General features: G+C 45.8%; 1 pseudogene; it reads left to right on the top strand.

Moving 5' to 3' along the window:
* The first annotated feature begins 16,043 nt into the window (after nt 1–16,043).
* Nucleotides 16,044–17,756, top strand: LOC119949943 (annotated as a pseudogene).
* The last annotated feature ends 4,143 nt before the right edge of the window (nt 17,757–21,899 follow it).

Below are 21,899 nucleotides of genomic sequence, written 5' to 3'. Positions count from 1 at the left end.
GGATTTGTACCTTTAAATCCCCCCACCCTCAGACCCACAGCATTTATCTACATATCTGTAATTTATTTACTTATTTATATTAACGTTTGTCCCTCTAGACTGTAAGTTCCTTGTGGACAGGGAACATGTCTACCTGCTCTATTGGACTATACTTTCCCAAGTGCTTAGTACAGTGCTCTGCACACAGAAAGCTTTCAATAAATATGATTGAATGACCAATTGATTTGTCTGATTGGCATTAATATAAGTACATAGAGTATGGATAGTATGTAAGCTCTATAGTGCTGAGGGTGGGGTAAATAAAGGGTACAAATCGAAGCGTGAGGATGATATGAGGATGATATTTTCCTCTGATGATTTATTTTCCCTCCTCAGTTATCCATGCAGGATTCTATTTGGTCACCTGTTTTTCTAAAAAAAAAAAAAAAAAAAGTGGCACACATTTTCCCATGGCTTCTGCAATGGTGTTTTTTAATAGCTTCCAGGATCTTTGTAAATGAGTCTTTTTGTTAGCTACCCCTTTCAGCTTCTTCCTGAATAAGGTCTGTAGTTTTTCGTAGTTTCCTTTTCTAAAATAAAATATCTTTGTTGGGTTTTTCTGGGGGCGTTTCCCTCCCCGCTTCCCCCAAGAATGGATGTTAAATTTTACCGAGTTGTGATCACTACTGCTGAATAGTTCTCACACACACACACACACACACACACACACACACACACACACACACACACACACACACACACACACACACACACACACACACACACACACACACACACACACACACACACACACACACACACACACACACACCCCCCCCCCCCCAGCCAGATCCTGTCCACTACTCAGAATTAAACTACATGTGTTACCTTTCCTTCTTGGAGCTACAAGCACTCAGTACAATGCTCTGCACATAGTAAGTGCTCAATAAATACTATTGAATGAATGAACTAACAGTTTCAGAAAGCAGTCCAAAAACCTTACTCTCGTTTCTCTTCCTTACAAGTTAACTGGCCAATTCCCAATCACTTTCTTATTCTGTTGCCCTTTTCCTGACAAGCTTGCAAGAGGCTGGTGGGCTGTGTTATTCCAGCCCCAGGAGGAGCAAAGCAGGAAGGAAAGGAATGAAGGGAACTGTGGAGACCACGTGCCGGACTGAAACGGTGGCAGCAAGTAGAGGAAGAACATGGTAGGAGAGTAGAAATCCAGGTATGGAGGTTTAGTGGGTGGCTCTGAAAGCAAGGACAAGCACTGAGAAATTGGGTCCTCCCTCTAAGGAGCTAGCACAGAAACACGTGGAATGTAAGCGATTTCATTCATTCATTCATTCATTCATTCATTCATTCATTCATTCAGTCGTATTTATTGAGCACTTACAGTGTGCAGAGCACTGTACTAAGCGCTTGGGAAATACAAGTTGGCAACATATAGAGACAGTCCCTACCCAACAACAGGCTCACAGTCTAGAAGGGGGAGACAGACAACAAAACAAAACATGTGGACAGGTGTCAAGTCGTCAGAACAAATAGAATAAAACTAGATGCACATCATTAACAAAATAAATAGAATAGTAAATATGTACAAGTAAAATAAATAGAGTGATAAATCTGTACAAACATATACACAGATGCTGTGGGGAGGGGAAGGAGGTAGCGTTGGGGGGATGGGGAGGATGAGAGGAAAAAGGGAGCTCAGGGTGGTGATGGTATTGTTGAATCAACCCTGAACCCATCACAAGTGCTTAGTACAGTGCTCTGCACACAGTCAGCCCCCAGGAAATCCCACTGATTGATTGATTGGTTTGGGGAGGACTCCAACAGCACTATACCAAGACATTTTAGGGTCCAGAGCCAGGAGGAAAATGTGCATTCCTACGAGAGGTCGGGTTAGGTGCCGGTGAGGTGGGCAACTGATTGGAAGTGGTTTCTGCCCCAGCCCCACCCCCACAGCATGGCTTTGAGTCCATCTTTTCACTGCACTATCCCTCCCTAATAGCACAGGCTAAGCTTGGTGGTTCCGGCTAAGCTGACATTTTAGGGTTCCAGGGTCCAACAGCTCAGTTCTCCAGGCTTAGTCCCCCCCAACCCCTTTCCTCTCTTTTTCTGCCCTCTTGGCTTTGTGCCCAAGGCAGCCTCTCCACACATGCCACCCTCTGTGTCCGTCCTAGACTTCGATCATTTCTCTGCCTTAGGTTGGGCTTATTTACAATTGGTACATTTGGGGGAAAGGCTGGCAGGAACACATATCAATAATTATGATAATAATAGTATTTATTAAGCATTTACTATGAGTGCCAAAGACTGAACTAAGCACTAGGGTAGATACAAGATACTCAGGTCCCACATGGGGCTCACATTTTCAGTAGGAGGGAGCACAGGTACAGTTTCCCACTGTGCAGATGAGGGAACTGAGGCCCAGAGAAGTGAAGTGACTTACCTAAGGTCACACAGGAGGTGAGTGGCAGAGCTGGGATTAGAACCCAGGTCCTCTGACTCCCAGGCCCATGCTCTTTCCACTGACATTCCCAGTAATTCGTTTGGGGAAGCAGCTCTTCCCATTCTGCAGCACCCCCTAACATCTCTCCTTAATGGGAAAGGGGTGTCAGGACCGATGCTGTCTCTCTAGGTTGAAGCAGAGACATGTGGCTGCTTCAAGTAGAGGCTAAAGGAGGAAGTGGAAGAAGGTGGCTTTGGCCTCCACAGCTACATTGCTTAATTTCTTGTACAAGAAGGTGCTGGCATAAATTCATTCATTCATTCAATTGTATTTACTAAGAGCTTACTGTGTGCTGAGCTCTGTACTAAGCGGTTGGGAAAGTAGAATACTACAATAAACAGTGACATTTCCTGCCCACAAAATGGCCTAGTAGATAGAGGATAGCAGGCCTGGGAGTCAGAAGGACCTGGTTTCTAATCACAGCTCTGCCATTTGTCTGCTGTGTGTTCTTGGGAAAGTCACTTCACTTCTCTGGGCCTCAGTTGCCTGTGAGCCCCATGTGGGACATGGACTGTATCCAACCTGATTAGCTTATATTTACCCCAGTGCTAAGTACAGTGCCTGGCACATAGTAAGCGCTTAACAAACACCATGAGAAAAAGAGGTTGCTTTTGCCTCCACAGCTACATTTCTTAATTTCTTGTGCAGGAAGGTGTGGCATAAATAAAAGCAGCATGGCCTAGTGGATAAAGCCCAGGCCTGGGAGTCAGAAGGACCTGGCTTCTAATCCCAGCTCTGCCACTTATCTGCTGTGTGACCTTGGGCAAGTCACTTCACTTCTCTGGGCCTCAGTTGCCTCATCTGTAAAATGGGGCTTAAGACTGTGAGCCCCATGTGGGACATGGACTGTGACCAACCTGATTAACTTGTTTCTACCTCAGGGCTTAATACAGTGCCTGACGCATGATAAGTGCTTAACGAATGTCTTTTAAAAAATTCAAGGGAAGATGATTCAAAGGGGAGGAAAACAGATCATCATCAGCAGTTAGAGCTGCAATCTTCTCAAGGGTGAGAAGTGTCATGTCCCAGATTCTGGCTTGAGAAGGATCGTTGTAGGCTGGCATTGGCTGCAAACATGCTTCTTTCTCTACTTTTGGAAGCCAAAAATATTCCAGTAGTTATTACTCCAGCAAAGTCATTTCTTTATTCCTTGGCAATGTATTGTCACTGTCTGCCAGTAAACGCTCACAGTGCCCTCTCCTGCCTGGAAGCAGTACTACAACATTACCCATTTACAATTCCACAATTCATCAGAACAAATAGTTTTAAAGCTATATGCACATCATTAACAAAATAAATAGAATAGTAAATATGTACAAGTAAAATAAATAGAGTAATAAATCTGTACAAATCTATACAAATGCTGTGGGGAGGAGAAGGAGGTAGGGCAGGGGAATGGGGAGGAGGAGAAGAAAAAGGGGGCTCAGTCTGGGAAGGCCTCCTGGAGGAGGTGAGCTCTCATTAGGGCTTTGAAGGGAGGAAGAGAGCTAGCTTGGCTATTCAATCAATTAATCAATCAATAATTCAATCAGTCATACTTATTGAGCACTTACTGTGTGCAGAACACTACTAAGCGCTTGGGAGAGTACATTATGACAATATAATAATAATAATGGTGCTTGTTAAGTGCTTACTATGTGCAAAGCACTGTTCTAAGTGCTGGGGGGATGCAAGGTGATCAGGTTGTCCCACACGGGGCTCACGGTCTTAATTCCCATTTTACAGATAAGGTAACTGAGTCACAGAGAAGTTAAGAGACTTGCCCAAAGTCACACAACTGACAATTGGCAGAGCTGGGATTTGAACCCATGACCACTGACTCCAAAGCCCGGGCTCTTTCCACTGAGCCACGCTGCTTCTCTGATAGACAATATGAGATGATATGATCGACATATTCCCTGCCCACAGCGAGCTTACTATTGTTGGCCAAGAGCCAAGTATTTGAGGCCTCAACACATTTTCGCTATCTACAGAGTACCGAGTACCGCATTAGATGGGAGGCACTTTAATATCACGGGAATAATTAGAGAAGCAGTGTGGCCTAGTAGATAGATCAGCGTGGCTCAGTGGAAAGAGCACTGGCTTTGGAGTCAGAGGTCATGGGTTCAAATTCCAATTCCACCAACTGTCAGCTGTGTGATTTTGGGCAAATCACTTAACTTCTCTGTGCTTCAGTTCCCTCATCTGTAAAATGGGGATTAAAACTGTGAGCCCCCCGTGGGACAACCTGGTCACCTTGTAACCTCCCCAGCACTTAGAACAGTGCTTTGCACATAGTAAGTGCTTAACAAATGTCATTATTATTATTATTATTATTATAGATCAAGGGCCTGGGAGTCAGAAGACCTAGGTTCTAATCCTAGCTCTGCCACGGGTCTGCTGTGTGACTGTGGGCAAGTCACTTCACTTCTCTGGGCCTCAGTTACCTCGTCTATAAAATGGAGATTAAAACTGTGAGCCCCATATGAGACATGGACCATGTCCAACCTGCTTAGCTTGTATCTACCCCAGCATTTAGTACAGTGTCTGGCACATAGTAAGTGCTTAACAAATACCATAAAAAATAAATAAATGTGATGGAGTCTCCCATCACAAACAATGAATGGGCCTCATCCCAATCACGAATCAATCAATCAATGACATTAATTGAGTGCTTACTGTGCACAGAGCACTGTACTATAAGCTTGGGAGAGTACAACGTAACAGAAGACTTTGTGACTGAAAACCTGCCCAAAATAATGGTCTATAATGTGAGTGGCTGTGCAGTGCCACATGCACTCTCTTATCACTGCCAGTTGTGTTTCTGCTGGGGCAGTGAGTGCAACAAGTGCAACAAGAAGCAGCGTGGCTCAGTGGAAAGAGCCCGGGCTTTGGAGTCAGAGGTCATGGGTTCGAATCTCGTCTCTGCCAACTCTCAGCTGTGTGACTTTGGGCAAGTCACTTAACTTCTGTGTGCCTCAGTTACCTCATCTGTAAAATGGGGATTCACTGTGAGCCCCATGTGGGACAACTTGATCACCTTGTATCCCCCCAGCACTTAGAACAGTGCTTTGCACATAGTAACTGCTTAATAAATGCCATCATTATTATTATATTATTAACAAGTGGGTAGACAGGAAGGGGTGAAGTGCACTGCAAAGTGCAGATCTGGCTTCAAATGTTTCACCATGCTGAAGCGAGGAGAAATTCCCCCCCCCCATTCCGGACAATGTCATTACCTAATGCTGGGTACTTACACAGCATCCAGAATGGTATCATTAGATTTCACTTCATGTGTACACAAAGTAACATAAGGATGTCATATCCCCACAACGAGTATCTGCACGCCTGACTTAGCCTGCCCTTAAATCCAGAGCCATTGTGTTTCCCACTCTGATCCCTGTTCCCTCCTGGAATGTTTCTGGCGGGAGGGCACTTTCAAATTTTCGGAAGGACCTGGGTTGATTCGTTCATTCATTCAGTCATATTTATTGAGCGCTTACTGTCTGCAGAGCAGGGCATTAAGCACTTGGGAAAGTACAATACAGCAATAAAGAGAAACAATCCCTGACTACAAAGAGTTCACAGTCTAGAGGAGGGGAGACAGACATCAATACAAGTAAACAGACATCAATATAAATAAATAAAATAACAGATATATACATAAGTGTTGTGGGCCTGGGAGAGGGGGGAAGAGCAAAGGGAGCAAGTCAAGGTGATGCAGAAGGGAGTGGGAGATAAGGAAATATGGGGCTTAGTCTGGGAAGGCCTCTTGGAGGAGATATGACTTCAATAAGGCTTTTAAGGGGAGGAGAGTAGTTGTCAGGTGGATTTGAGGAGGGAGGGTGTTTCAGGCCAGAGGGAGGATGTGGGCCAGAGGTCGGCGGAGAGACAGGTGAGATGGAGGCACAGCACCAGAGAAGGTCAGCACCAGAGGAGTTAAGTATGCGGGCTGGATTGTAGAAGGAGAGATGGGAGGTGAGGTAGGAGGGGGAATGTTGATGGAGTGCTTTAAAGTCAATGGTGAGGAGTTTTTCTTTGATATGGGGGTGGATAGGCAACCCCTGGAGATTTTTGAGGAGTGGGGGTGACTGTTTCTGTAGAAAGATGATCCGGGCAGCAGAGTAAAGCATGGACTGGAGTGGGGAGAGGCAGAAGGTTGGGTTGTCAGGAAGGAGGCTGATGCAGTAATCTAGGCATGATAAGATATTCCCAGCTCTGTCACTTGCCTGCTGTGTGATCTTGGGCAAGTCACTTCCCTTTTCCGTGGCTCAGTTACCCCATCTGTAAAATGGGGGTTAAGACTGTGAGCCCCATGTGGGACACGGAGAAGCAGCATAGTCTAGTAGACAGAGCACAGACCTGGGAGTCAGAAGGCCCTGGGCTCTAATCCCAGCTCCGTCACTTTTCTGCTGTGTGCCTCAGTTACCTCATCTGTAAAATGGGGATTACTACTGTGAATGTTATAAGGGATATAGACTGTGTCCAACCTCGAATTTAACATGTCTAAAATAGAGCTTCTTATCTTCCCACCCAAACCCTGTCCTCCCCCTGACTTTCCCATAACTGTAGATGGTGCCACCATCCTTCGTGTCTCACAAGCCCCTAACCTTGGCATTATCCTTGACTCCTCTCTGTAATTCAACCCACATATACAATCCATCATTAAATGCTGTCAGTCCCACCTTCACAGCATCACTAAAATCCAGCCTTTGGCTACCACGTTAATCCAATCACTCATCCTATCCTGCCTTGATTACTGTATCAGCCTCCTTGCTGATCTCCCTGCCTCCTGTCTCTCCCCACTCCAGTCCATATTTCACCCTGCAACCCAGATCATTTTTCTACAAAAATGTTCAGGGCATGTTTCCTCTCTCCTCAAGAACCTCAAGTGGTTGCCCATCCACCACCACACCAAACAGAAACTCCTCACCATTGGCTTTAAAACACTCCATCACTTTGCCCCTTCCCACCTCACCTCGCTACTTTCCTACTACAATCCAGCTCACACACTTTGCTCCTCTAATGCTAACCGTCTCACTGTACTAGATCTCGTCTATCTTGTAGCCGACCTCTAGCCTATGTCCTGCCTCTGGCCTGGAACACCCTTCCTCCTGATATCTGACAGACAATGACTCTCCCCTACTTCAGAACCTTATTGAAGGCACATTTCCTCCATGAGGTCTTCCTTGACTAAGCCCTCTTTTCCTTTTCTTCAACTCCCTTCTGCATCACCCTGACTTGTCCCCTTTATTCATCACCCCTCCCAACCCCACAGCACTTATGTACAAATCTAGAATTTATTTATTTATATTAATGTTTGTCTCACCCTCTAGACTGTAAGCTCATTGTGGGCAGGGAATGTGTCTGTTTATTGTTATATTGTACTCTCCCAAGCCCTTAGTACAGTGCTCTGCACACAGTAAGTGCTCAATTAATATGACTGATTGACTGATTGACTGATTAGTTTGTGTCTACCCCAGTGCTTAGAAGAGTGCCTGATACATTGTAAGCCCTTAACAAATACAGTTAAAAAATACAAAACTCAATACCATAGAAAAATGTACCTGTTCTCTCTCCTACTTAGGCTGTGAGCCCCAGGTGGGGTCTGATTACCTTTTACAGTACAGTACAGTGCTCGGCACATAGTAAGAACTTAACAAATACCACAATTATTATTATTAATAATAATAATACTAATTACTGTTACTATTAACAAGGCTGTGCCATAGCATCATAAGCTGGACTAGATATACAAGTTTATCAGGGTAGACACAGTCCCTGTCCTACTTGAGGCTCCTAGTCTAAGAAGAAGGGAGAACAGGTACTGAATCCCCATTTTGCAGATGAGGGAACTGAGGCACAGAAAAGTGAAGTGACTTATCCAAAGTTGCAAAGAAGACAAGTGGTAGACCTTGGATTAGAACCCAGGTCCTCTAACTCCCAGGCCAGTGCTCTTTCCAATAAGCCATGATGCTTCTCAGTTCAGTTCATTCTACAGGATTTAAATATGGCCAAGTACCCAGCATGACCTGGAGAAACAGAAGCTATCAGTAGGCAGCAACCAAGGTGACCAGGCACAGATACATGCTAATTCTAATAAGAAGCAGATGGCTTAGTGGAAAGAGCACAGGCTTGGGAGTCAGAGGTCTTGGGTTCTAATCTTGGCTCTGCCACTTGTCAGCTGTGTGACTTTGGGCAAGTCACAACTTCTCTAAGCCTCAGTTACCTCATCTGTAAAATGGGGATTCATTCATTCATTCAATCGTATTTATTGAGTGCTTACTGTGTGCAGAGCACTGTACTAAGCGCTTGGGAAGTACAAGTTGGCAACATATAGAGATGGTCCCTACCCAACGGGGGCTCACAGTCTAGAAGGGGGAGACAGAGAACAAAACAAAACATATTAACAAAATAAAATAAATAGAATAAATATGTACAAATAAAATAAATAAATAGAGTAATAAATACATACAAACATATATACACATATACAGGTGCTGTGGGGAGGGGAAGGAGGTAAGGCAGGGGGATGGGCAGGGGGAGGAGGGGGAGAGGAAGGAGGGGGCTCAGTCTGGGAAGGCCTCCTGGAGGAGGTCAGCTCTCAGTAGGGCCTTGAAGGGAGGAAGAGAGCTAGCTTGGCGGATGTCGGGAGGGAGGGCATTCCAGGCCAGGGGGATGACGTGGGCCGGGGGTCGACAGTGGGACAGGCGAGAATGAGGCACGGTGAGGAGATTAGCGGCAGAGGAGCGGAGGGCGTGGGCTGGGCTGTAGAAGGAGAGAAGGGAGGTGAGGTAAGAGGAGGCGAGGTGATGGAGAGCCTTGAAGCCAAGGGTGAGGAGTTTCTGCCTGATGCGTAGGTTGATTGGTAGCCACTGGAGATTTTTGAGGAGGGGAGTAACATGCCCAGAGTGTTTCTGGACAAAAACAATTCGGGCAGCGGCGTGAAGTATAGATTGAAGAGGGAAGAGACAGGAGGATGGGAGATCGGAGAGGAGGCTGATACAGTAATCCAGATGGGATAGGATGAGAGCTTGAACGAGCAGGGTAGTGGTTTGGATGGAGAGGAAAGGGCGGATCATGGCAATGTTGCGGAGGTGAGACCGGCAGGTTTTGGTGACGGCTTGGATGTGAGGGGTGAACGAGAGAGCGGAGTCGAGGATGACACCAAGGTTGCGGGCTTGTGAGATGGGAAGGATGGTAGTGCCATCAACAGTGATGGGAAAGTCAGGGAGAGGGCAGGGTTTGGGAGGGAAGACAAGGAGTTCAGTCTTGGACATGTTGAGTTTTAGGTGGCGGGCAGACAGCCAGATGGAGATGTCCTGAAGGCAGGAGGAGATGCGAGCCTGGAGGGAGGGAGAGAGAGCAGGGGCAGAGATGTAGATTTGGTTATCATCAGCGTATAGATGATAGTTGAAGCCGTGGGAGCAAATGAGGTCACCAAGGGAGTGAGTGTAGATCGAGAACAGAAGGGGACCGAGAACTGAACCTTGAGGAACCCCTAGAGTAAGGGGATGGGAGGGGGAGGAGGAGCCTGCAAAAGAGACTGAGAATGAACGACCGGAGTGATAAGAGGAGAACCAGGAGAGAACGGAGTCTGTGAAGCCAAGGTTGGATAGTATGTTGAGGAGAAGGGGGTGGTCCATAGTGTCGAAGGCAGCTGAGAGGTCGAGGAGGATTAGGATAGAGTATGAGCCATTGGATTTGGCAAGCAGGAGGTCATTGGTGACCTTTGAGAGGGCAGTTTCTGTGGAATGTAGGGGACGGAAGCCAGATTGGAGGGCATCGAGGAGAGAGTTGGCGTTGAGGAATTCGAGGCAGCACGTGTAGACGACTCGTTCAAGGAGTTTGGAAAGGTATGGTAGGAGGGAGATGGGGCGATAACTAGAAGGTGAGATGGGGTCAAGAGAGGGATTTTTTTAGGATGGGAGAGACATGGGCATGTTTGAAGGCAGAGGGGAAGGAACCAGTAGAGAGTGAGCGGTTGAAGATGGAAGTTAAGGAGGGGAGAAGGGATGGAGCGAGAGATTTCATGAGATGAGAGGGAATGGGGTCAGAAGCACAGGTGGCCAGAGTAGCACTTGAGAGGAGGGAGGAGAGCTCCTCTGAGGATTCTGCTGGGAAGGATGGGAGAGTAGTGGAGAGCGTTGAGAGCCGGGGGGTTGCAGAAGGTGCGGGGGAGTGACTTTGGGGAGCTCAGACCTGATGGATTTGATTTTATTAATGAAGTAGGAGGCCAGATCTTTGGGGGTGAGGGAAGGAGGAGGGGGAAGAACCGGGAGCCTGAGAAGGGAGTTGAATGTACGGAAGAGCTGATGGGGATGATGGGCATGGGTGTCAATAAGGGAGGAGAAATAGTTTTGTCTGGCAGAGGAGAGGGCTGAGTTAAGGCAGGAAAGGATAAACCTGAAGTGAACGAGGTTGGCATGGTGTTTAGATTTTCTCCAGCAGCATTCGGCAGCTCAAGCATAAGAGCGAAGGAGGCAGACAGTGGCAGTGATCCAGGGCTGTGGGTTAGTGGACCGAGAGCGGCAAAGGGAAAGGGGAGCGAGCGAGTCTAGCTGAGTAGAAAGGGTAGAGTTGAGAGCAGTAATCTGATCATCAAGATTGGGTAGAGAGGAAAGGGAGGCGAGGTGGGGTGTGAGTCGCTCAGAAAGAATAAGACTTTGAGCCCCACACAGGACAACCTGATTACTTGTATCTACTCCAGTGTTTAGAACAGTGCTTGGCACATAGTAAGCACTTAACAAATACCATTGTTATTATTATTATTATTATTATTATTATTATTATTATTATTAATTCCATCCAGATTCTGGAACAATTCAGCAAATTAATTCAAAAATATTGAAAAAAAAAGAAGACACTGACTCTAAGAGTTGGAATTCTGGGAAACTGAGGAAAAATAATCATGGTACTTGTTAAGGACTTAGTTTGTGCCAAGCACTCTTCTAAGCATTGGGGCCCTGTCCCACCTGGGACTCACACTCTTAATCTCCATTTTACAGATGAGATAACTGAGGCCCAGAGAAGTTGAGTGACTTGCCCAAGATCACACAGCAGGAACCAGGATTAGAACCCAGGTCTTTCTGACTCCCAGGCCCGTGCTTTCTCCACTAGGCCATGCTGCTTCTCCTGGAAAAGGGAATAATTTTGTCTGCACATTAGGAGAGGGGCTGCTGCACAATAGCACAACTGCACAACACTCAGTTGGATTCTGGCTGGACAATTTCAAGAGCTGGCGACTTATGAGACAAAATCAAAGTGAAGTCGGAGACTAGTCCTGACTGCAGAAATAAAAGCGCCTCTGAGGGTGGAGATTAACTGGAAATGGGAGCATCCCACAGGAAATGGCAATGCATTGAACCATGGCCTTGTATGGTAAAAAACTTGCCTGAAGAAAAACTGTCTGGGGAATTCTCTGAGGTGGGAAATGATTACAAAGCAGACAACTTGAAGCTTACGCAACCAGTCTGCTCACAGAAACACAGAGAAACTAGAAAGTTGGGTTGTTTCTAAAGCTCTCCTTTAATACACCCATCCCTAGTGTTCTACCATCTCAGTGCTGTCCCTGAGACAACTCTCTGGACCTCTATTCCTCAGGGCCAAAATACCTGTATTCTTTCCACCTCTCCACCACCCCCTGTAGCTCTGAGGGCCCCATAGTCCTCTTGCTTTGGGGATTCCAGTTAGAGGAGAATCTGACAAGGCTTTTCCAACTGGGGAAAAAGGGAGGAGACCAGGGAGAAAAGTAGTGAGTGGGTAATTTAGCTGAAAAGAAAAAAATTCCTGGAACCAGAGAAACTATGAAAGCAGAAATATCACAGGATTCAATCCATCAATGAATCAGTAACACTTAGTGAACCCCTGCTGAATGCTAGGCACTGTACTAAGCACTTCTGTTTGGGGGAGGACGTTGGAGGGAGCAGAATTCAGGCAGACCAAAGGCACTTGCTGGCATATGCCTCTAGCCTCCCTCTTCAGCTTCACCCTGCAGTTTACTCCCCCCAAAAGCAAAGGAGGCTGGGGGGCAAGTGGTAGCGGAGGAAGAGGAACAGTGTGGCCTAGTGAAAAGAACACGGGCCTGAGAGTCAGAGGACCTGAGTTCTAATCTCTGCTCTGCCAATTGTCTGCTGTGTGACTTTGAGCAAGTCACCTAACTTCTCTGTGCCTCAGTTCTGTTCTCCCTCCTACATAGACTGTGAGCCCCATGCAGGACAGGGACTGTTTCCAACCTAGAAAACTTGTATCTTAGAACAGTGTTTGACACATAGTAAGTGCTTAACAAATACCATAAAAAACTTCCCTGTTCCCTCCAGTTGTAGTGACACTCGGCATAGCGTTGGTCTAAATGGACCATTATTCAAGCTCAGCATAAGCATGTCTATGCTGAGCTGAAGAAGCAGCATGGTGTAATGGCTAGTACAGTGTTTCAGTGCTTAGTGTAGTGCCTGGCACGTAATAAGCGCTTAACAAATACCATAATGATGCTGGAGCCCGGACCTGGGAGTCAGAAGGTCTTGGGCTCTAATCCCAGCTCTGCCACTTGTCTGTTGTGTGACCTTGGGCAAGTCACTTCAGTTCTCTGGAGGAGCAGCGTGGCTGGAGAAGCAGTGTGGCTCTGTGGAAAGAGCACAGGCTTTGGAGTCAGAGGTCATGGGTTCAAATCCCGGCTCCACCAACTGTCAGCTGTGTGACTTTCACCCTGGGCTTCAAGGTCATGGGTTCTAATCCCGGCTCTGTCACTTGTCTGTTGTGTGTCCTTGGGCAAGTCACTTCACTTCTCTGGGCCTCAGTTACCTCATCTATAAAATGGGAATTGAGATTATGAGCCCCACGTAGTATAGGGACTGTTTCCAAACCCATTTGCTTGTATCCACCCCAGCACTTAGTACAGTGCCTGGCACATAGTAAATGCTTAACAAATACCATCGTCATCATTATTATTATTAACAGCACAATTTAGCTCTTCAAGAGGAGAGGAGTATGACATGGTGAATTTGATTCCTCAGTAGTCGAGGGCTCTGGGTGTGGGCTATTCTGGCTCTTTGCTTCTCCTTCCTCAAGCTCTCTGCTCTTCAGCCATATCACTGAACACGGTATCCTCTCCTGGAAGGAGGGCAGGGGAAGTGAAAGAACGTGTTGTAAAATGGGGGTGGAAACTATGGGATTAATGAAGAATTTTGATTAGCTGAGGATTTCTGGGATCTGCGTATGCCTGTCTGATCTGACCTCAGATGATCAAGAGTCAGCTATCAGACATTGCTAATAGAGACAATACTGTGAGATTCTGAACAGAGCAAAATAATCCAAGAGCTTCACCCAGGATAGCTTCACTGGCCTTCTTAAAAGTCCATTTCCTCCAAGAGGTGGCAGATTGAATAGGTGGGTCCCTTCTGCATCATCTTTGCACTTGGATTTGTGACCTTTGGACACGAAATTTTCCCCATCCCCAACCCCACAGCACTTATGTACACATCTTTAAATTACATATTATAAAGCACTCTTTCATATTAATGTCTGTCTCCCCCTCTAGACGGTAAACTCGTTACGGTTACGGAACATGTCTGCTAATTCTGTTGCATTGAACTCTCCCAAGAATTTAGTACAGTGCTCTGCACATAGTAAGCACTCAATAAAAACCACTGATTGATTGAGGCCTTCCCTGACTAAACTCTCATTTCCTCTTCTCCCACTCCCTTCTGTGTCACCTCACCCCACCCACAGCCCCACAGCATTTATGTCCAGATCCGGAATGTATTTAAATTGATGTTCGTCTCCTTCTCTGGATTCTAAGATCATTATGGGCAGGGAACATGTCTACCAACTCTGTGGTATTGTACTCTCTCAGAGCTGGTAGACATGATTCCTGCCCAGAAGGAGTTTACAGTCTAGAGCAGGGAGACAGATATTCATATAAACTATAAATATGTATGTAAGTGCTGTGAGGCTGAGGGTGGGGTGATTAAGGGTGCAAATCCAAGTGCAAGGGTGACACAGAAGAGAGAGGGAGTAAAGAAAATGAGGACTTAGTCAGGGAAGGCCTCTTGGCGGAGATGGGATTTTAATAAGGCTAATGGGGGAGACGATTTCCTGATGCCTGTTCTGATACAGTGGTTTGCACACAGTACGTGCTCAATAAAAACGATTGAATGGATGCTTATCTACTTTGTTGCAATATCATTATTACCATTATCAAATGTCGTCGAGCTGTTTCCGATTCATAGTGAGTCTAAGGATATATTTTCTCCAGAATGTCCTACCTTCTGCCATAATCCGTAACCTTGTTGACAATTCCTCTGTTATAAATTTTAGGGTACCAATGAAGAAAACCGTATAGATGCTTTTTATTATTGAGGGAAATTGTAAGTTTTTTCATTTTTTTCCCCAAAACAATTGCTGACCAGCCCCCAAAATCAGACGCTTTAGGATTTGGCCTAGTGGACATGCATGTAAGCTCACTGTGGGCAGAGAACACATCTACCGATTCTGTAATATTGTACTCTCGCAAGAGCGTAGTACTGTGCGCTGGGCATTCATTCATTCATTCAATTGTATTTGAATGAATAGTAAGTGCTCAATAAATACCATTGATTAATTGATCGATTGATATCAGGAATCAGCGTTGGCTCGAGTTCAATCAGTGGCACCACACCTAGCAGGAGAGATATCTGTTCCTTATGATATTAGCTCCACTCTGTAGGACCAACAGCTATGATCATTTCCAAGTGGATTTGTTAGTTTCCCCTTCCCCACCCAAGATCAAGGGTTCTGATGTGGATGAGTCAGCCTGGTGGAGGGAGGAAAGAAGGAAGGAACATCTCCTCCAAGAGGTCTTTCCTGACTAAACCCTCATTTCCTCTTCTCTCACACCCCTCTGCGTTGCTCTCGTACTTGGACTGGCTCCCTTTCTTCACCCCTCCCTCAGCCCCATGGCACTGATGTGCATATCTGTAATTTCTTTATTTATATTAATGTCTGTCGCCCCCTCTAAACTGTAAGCTCATTGTGAGTCAGGGAATGTGTCTACCAACTCTGTTATATTGTACTCTCCCAAGTGCTTAGTACAATGCTCTGCACACAGTAAGTGCTCAATAAATATGACTGATTGATCAATTGATTGAAGAAAGAAGGAAGGGGAAAGAGGTTCATACTGAGGCTCTCTTCCCTGCCACACTCAGTATGATGCGTGAACTGGAAGGGGGAAAGTTAATTTGTTTTCTACTGTTGAATCTTAGTTTTATGCTCATTTGCCTAGCATAGCCGTGCCTCCACCTACTTGATAATTTAAGATTTGTTTTTCATTTGTGGAACATTTCTAAATGAATAGGACAGTTGTCTAAGAAAAATATGAATGGGAATTTTACGAACTGGGTGTGGGGATCGTGCCTACCAACTCTACTGTGTTGTATTTTCACAAGAGCTTAGTACAGCACTCTGCATATAGTAGGTGTTCAATAAATACCGTTGATTAATTGCTAACCAACTGGAAATTTCTCTGGAAAGCTACTTTTGAGGTTCATTTTCATGTCTTCCCTGAATGTGTCTTCCGGCAGATACGGAAAGCCCCATGGAAAGGGAAAATCAAAGTGCTGTTTCTGAATTTGTTCTCCTGGGGCTCTCAGACTTTTCAGCAGAAGCAGCTGCAGGAGTTGTCTTCTGACAGTTCCTGTGGATGTGCTCGATTGGGTTGCTAGGAAATCTGCTCATCATCCTGACCATCAGATCTGTCTCACATCTGCGCACCCCCATGTATTTCTTCCTGAGCCACCTGTCCTTCATCGATCTCTGCCTCACGACCTCCACAGTTCCCAAGATGCTGTTCAATATCCAGACCCGGAAGAAAACCATCTCCTATGCTGGCTGCCTGACCCAGATGTACATCTCCATTTTTCTTGGACCGACGGACATTTTCCTCCTGTTGGCAATGGCATATGACCGCTACGAGCCATCTGCCACCCTTTACATTACTCTCTGATCTTGAGCCCACAGCTCTGTTTCTTTCTGGTGGCCGGGGCCTGGTTTGTCACTTTTCTCCGTGCCCTGTTGCACACTGTCATGACCGCTAGGCTTTCTTTCTGTGGAGGCAGTGAAATCCCTTTCTGCTGTTGTGATCTCACTCCCTTAATCAAGATCTCTTGTTTTAAACACCAGTGTCAATGAAGTGGTGACCTTCCCTGTAGCTGGGTTGGTAGGAATGACTCCCCCAATCTGCATCCCTGTTTCCTACATCCAGGCTCTGTTACAGGTCTGCTGTGTGACCTTGGACAAGTCACTTAACTTCTCTGGGCTTCGGTTACCTCATCTGTAAAATGGGGAGTGTGAGCCCCATGTGGGACAGGGGCTGTGTCCAACCTGATTAGCTTGTATTCATTCAGTGGAAAGAGCCTGGGCTTTGGAGTCAGAGGTCATGGGTTCAAATCCCGGCTCTGCCAATTGTCAGCTGTGTGACTTTGGACAAGTCACTTAACTTCTCTAGGTCTCAGTTACCTCATCTGTAAAATGGGAATTAAGACTGTGAGCCCCCTGTGGGACAACCTGATCATCTTGTAACCTCTCCAGCGCTTAGAACAGTGCTTTGCACATGGTAAGCGCTTAATAAATGTCATTATTATTATTATTATTATTATTATTCAGTCATTCATTCAATCATATTTATTGAGCGCTTACTGTGTGCCAAGCACTGTACTAAGCACTTGAAAAGTACAATACAGCAATATATACCCCAGCACTTAAAACAGTTCTTGGCACGTAGTAAGCACTTAACAAGTAGTATAATTATTATTATTATCTGCATGATCTCTGCTCTGCTGAAGCTTCCTTCTGCTAGGAGAGAGCGGAAAACCTTCTCCAACCTGAAGCTTCCCACTTGATTGTGGTCATGCTGTTTTTTGGAGGTGGACTGGGGGTACATTTCCACCCCACATAATAATAATAATGATAATGATGGCATTCTGTTAAGCACTTACTATGTGCAAAGCACTGTTCTAGGTGCTGGGGTGGATACAAGGTGATCAAGTTATCTCACGTGGAGTTCACAGTCTTAATCCCCATTTTACAGATGAGGTAACTGAGGCACAAAGAAGTTAAGTGACTCAGAGTCACACAGCTGATAAGCGGCAGAGCTGGGATTAGAACCCATGACCTCTGACTCCCAAGCCCGTGCTCTTTCCACTGAGCCACACTGCTTCACACCCACCCACTCCAATCACAAGGACTTAATAGCATCACGTACACAGTGGTCACCCCCATGCTGAACCCACTCATCTACAGCAGGGTTTAGTGGTTGGGAAGCAGCATGGTGTAGTGGATAGAGCATAGGCCTGGGAGTCATAAGGTCATGGGTTCTAATCCTGACTCCACCACTTGTCTGCTGTGTGACCTTGGGCAAATCACTTAACTTCTCTGTGTCTTAGTTACCTCATCTGTAAAAAATGGGGATTAAGAGTGTGAGCCAATTGTGGGACAGCAGCTGTGTCCAACTTGATTAACTTGTATCTACGGCTGCCTTCAGGTGGTAAAAAAGATAATGGGTGGCCACAGGGCGGCAGATGGCAGAGGTGACAGTGAGTCTCCTGAAACACTCAAGGTGGCCAGTATTTGGCACATTCAACATAGCCCCCGATCCAACTATCTCATCAAGATGACAGCCAGGTTTGCACAGAGACCCCGAAACTCCCCTCCCCGATACTGTGCGTGCAAAGCAGACATCTTTGTCACATTTGTCAGTGATAACTGCATTTGGATCTGTGACCTTTGGGCATTTGGTATTCACCCCACCTTCAACCCCACAGCACTTATGTACATAGCTATAAATTATATATTACAAATGATTTATTATTTATTATATATTACAAATTATTTATTTATATTAATGTCTGTCTCTCCCTCTAGTAACCTTGTTGTGGTCAGGGAACATGTCTGTCAACTCTGTTGTATGGGACTCTCCCAAGCACTTAGTACAGTGCTCTGCCCATAGTAAGCACTCAGAGAATACCATTGATGATGATGATGACCATAAGTCATCCATCCCTCATCATCTGTCCCTTGAAATAAAAGTCTCTGTCACAAGGTTTGCTTGTTTTAATTTTTTTTTATTTGGGCTCTGTGAGATCCATTTGGGGGTGTCAGAGATTAAATGGCTCTGTGCTGGGTGGATGGGTAGCCGTGAAGGGAAGGATCAGTGGGAGCAGGAGAGCAGAAGGTGAAGAGAGCTGGGATCTTGGTAGGAGGTGGGCACAGAACACCTCCTGGTGCCCAGCAGGGGCACTGGCCCCAGAGTTCTCTATCAGGCCTTACTGTAGTGACCGACTCTTGAACAGCTGCCACCCCTTTTTTCCCTGATCGAAGCTGGGCACCAGCTGGTACTCTGAAGAGGAGCAAGAAGTCCAGGGGACTCAACTTTGCACACCAGAGTCCAGGTTGCCAGAGAGATCCTCTTCCCCGGATAACTCTGAGGTCAGGGCCAGGCAGGTTTGGGGGAGGTTGTAGAGCAGAGCAGGGGGGAAACAACAAAATGCCATTGTTAATAAACCTCATCAGTAGTGTTACCTCATCAGTAAAATGGGGATGAAGACTGTGAGCCCCATGTGGGACCACCTGATCACCCTGTATCTTCTCCAGCATTTAGAACAGTGCTTTGCACATAGTAATTGCTTAACAAATGCCATCATTATTATTACTGTGTGCAAAACATTGTACTGAGCCTCGTGGAAGAAAATGTAAGCTCACTGTAGGCAGGGAATGTGTCTGTTTATTATTATATTGTACTTTCCCAAGCACTTAGTACAGTGCTATGCACACAGTAAGTGCTCAGTAAATATGACTGAATGAAAGTACAATAAAGGAAGAGCAAAACATAGTCTCTGGATCTCAGGATGGGTCACAGTCTAAAATGGGGGCCAGGAAGGTTGGTGACAGGCACATGAGAAAAGATTGAATATTGTACAGCAAGATTATTAGTATTATTATGGCATTTGTTAAGTGCTTCCTATGTGCCAAACACTGTTCTAAGCTCTGGGGTAGATACAAGGTAATCAGGTTGTCCCACGTGGGGCCCACAGTCTTAATCCCCATTTTATGGATGAGGCAAATGAGGCACAGAGAAGTTAAGTGGCTTGCCCAAGGTCACACATCAGACAAGTGGTGGAGTCAGAATTAGAACCCATGTCTTCTGGCTCCCAAGCCCATGCTCTTGCCACTAGACCATGCTACTTCTCTAAGATAAAGGAAGATAAAACAGCATAAGACTCTAAGGGCAACAATAAATAGGAAAAGAACTGCAGAATATTGTGGCTGGAGGAGCAGAGTTTGAGGCTTCTCCTCACACAGGCAGCTCTGTCCAGAGTCCAGCAAGCATCACAGACTCAGGCTGCCCCGGCCCCAGCCTTCCCAGAGTTCCAGAATGTGTGATGGCAACAGTAATGTTGCTACCTCAGTCTGCCTCTGCCCAGCTATGGGAAGCTGAGTCAGGAGCCCTAGATGGCTTGGTGGGAGGGCAGCATGTGTTCTGGGTGGGGGGCCTCGATGATCTCTTGATGGTCCTTGATTCTCTGACTCTATGCCTGTGCCTCAAAATTTACCTTGAATTCAGAGCAGAAGAAGACGCAGCATGGCCTAATGGAAGGTGCACGGTCCTGGGAGTCAGAGTACCTGACTGCCTCTGAAACCAGTAAGAAGGACCTGGGTTCTAATTCTTGCTCTGCCACTTGCCTGATGTGTGCTCTTGGGCAAGTCACTTCACTTCTCTGTGCTTTAGTGACCTCATCTGTAAAATGGGGATTCAGTGCTCATTCTCCCTCCTTCCTAGACTGTGAGCCCTATGGGGGATGACTGTATCCAACCTGAGTTTCTTGAGTTTACTCCAGTGCTTAGCATAGTGCTTGGCACATAGTAAGTGCTTAATAAATAAATAAATAAATAAATAATGGCGAGATGACCGCAGCAAGAAATCACAGCAACTTTCTCTAGTCCGAGTTAATGAGGATGAACAACTGACATGGGGATCGATGATTCCAGAAACAGCCTCATTAATAGTAATAATAATAATAATAATAATGATGGCATTTATTTCATTCATTCATTCATTGAATCGTATTTATTGAGTGCTTACTGTGTGCAGAGCACTGTACTAAGTGCTTGGGAACTACAAGTTGGCGACATGTACAGATGGTCCCTACCCAACAATGGGCTCACAGTCTAGAAAACCTATTAAGACTTAAGACTTATTAAGCGCTTACCATGTGCAAAGCACTGTTCTAAGTGCTGGGAAGGTTACAAGGTGATCAGGTTGTCCCGCGGGGGGCTCACAGTCTTAATCCCCATTTTACAGATGAGGTAACTGAGGCACAGAGAAGTTAAGTGACTTGTCCAAAGTCTTCTCATTAGTAGAAGATAGTCACCTTTTCTCCAAAGAACTGAACCCAAAGGGCAAGGAAGTGCAGTTTAGACCATTACACAGTTACTTCTAACAAGGAGCTTGGGAGATTATATCCCAGAGTTCAACAGCAACTCTGTAAATATTCCCCGTGGGACCTCCAAATGGCCCTCTCCTGCCCAGAGAGAGTTCCGGCTGCCCAACTGAGACTTGTTCCATGTCTCCTATGACTTCTGATTATTTCCCCAGTGGTTAATTCAGTCATTGACCTGCTGGGTTAAGTCCCTCCTAGTGATATTTCTGGCAGTGGAAGACCCTCATCCTCCTGGTTGACGGTGTTTGAGATGGGCAGACCTGGAGGGTAAGTTCTGCTTAAGGGTAGTGAGGCACATGCTTTTGGAGATGTTTCTTAACCAAGCCAAATGCAAGGTGTTCCATTTCTTCCAGTCCTGTTATGGACAAAAGTCAGGAGAGAGGGAACATTAGAAATCAGAGGGTAAAGTGGGTTCCCATCATCAGTGGTATTTACTAAGCACTTATTGGGTGTAGAGCACTGTACTAAGCGCTTGGGAGAGTACGATACAGCAGAGTTGCTAGATACATTCCCTGCCCGCAACAGGTTTACAGTCTAGAGGGTGTTATGGTTCACTTAGTTCTCTCAAGTCTGGTTTTGTCCTCTGGCAGATTAAAATCCTGGAATTTTAGAGGGAACTAAGACCCTCACAGCACACTGAACTTCATTAACAATCAATTTCATCTTGTGCTTCTCCTTCTCCCTGGGTTCCCTGCTTTTGGCCATTTATTTTCCACCTGAGTATTCTTTCCCAGTGCTTAGTTCAATGCTCTGCACACAATAAACACTTAATAAATGCTACTACTACTATTACTACAATTGTCAGTTGATTCCCTTCTGAGAGGAAGGGCAGGGAAAGTGAAAGGAGGTGTCATTGGGATGCGGGGGGTAGGGAATATCACTAAAGGGAGTGCAGAAATGCGAGGGGTCAAACCTGTATACCTGGGATGGAAGAAGAATCAATCAGTGTAGCTTAC

Source organism: Tachyglossus aculeatus, chromosome X1 (assembly GCF_015852505.1).
Source record: "Tachyglossus aculeatus isolate mTacAcu1 chromosome X1, mTacAcu1.pri, whole genome shotgun sequence".
Lineage (NCBI taxonomy): Eukaryota > Metazoa > Chordata > Mammalia > Monotremata > Tachyglossidae > Tachyglossus > Tachyglossus aculeatus.
This window is presented reverse-complemented; position numbering and strand designations above follow the sequence as displayed.